This window comes from Channa argus, chromosome 9 (assembly GCF_033026475.1).
Source record: "Channa argus isolate prfri chromosome 9, Channa argus male v1.0, whole genome shotgun sequence".
Taxonomy (NCBI): domain Eukaryota; kingdom Metazoa; phylum Chordata; class Actinopteri; order Anabantiformes; family Channidae; genus Channa; species Channa argus.
The window spans coordinates 3,876,056-3,876,558 of NC_090205.1; positions in this window are offsets into that span (position 1 = coordinate 3,876,056).

Sequence of the window (503 nt, forward strand, 5' to 3'; positions counted from 1 at the left end):
TTCGTCTCGTGAAGTAGTTTTTTTTTGTCTAAATAAGTTTACAAATGTTATATTCACCATCATCAGTGGTTTAATTAATCCAGTTTACTTTTTATCATTTTATTTAAGTTTATTTTACATAAGTTTAGTTAACGATGAGAGGTAATAAAGGACCAGTGTGGTGTGAAAAAAAAAAAAAGAAAAAACGATTTACAAAACGTTAAAACGTTTGCTTTATACTGCTGGAAAAGCCTTTTAATATCCCACAGACAGCACAGGGACAGAATATTTGATCCCTTTACATTAGGCCAGTTCATACAAATCCTTATGAGTTCCAGATAAAATGCAGAGTTAAATTTGTTAAAAACTTGCATGTCACATAATCTGGTTATAATCCCAGTCTAATAAAAAAAAAAATCAAGTTCATTTTTCAGATTTTATTTTGTATTGGTTTAAGTTTATGATCTGCTGATCGTTGCCTTCTTCAAACTCTGCTCTTTCTTCCTCTCTACGTCTTTTTCCCT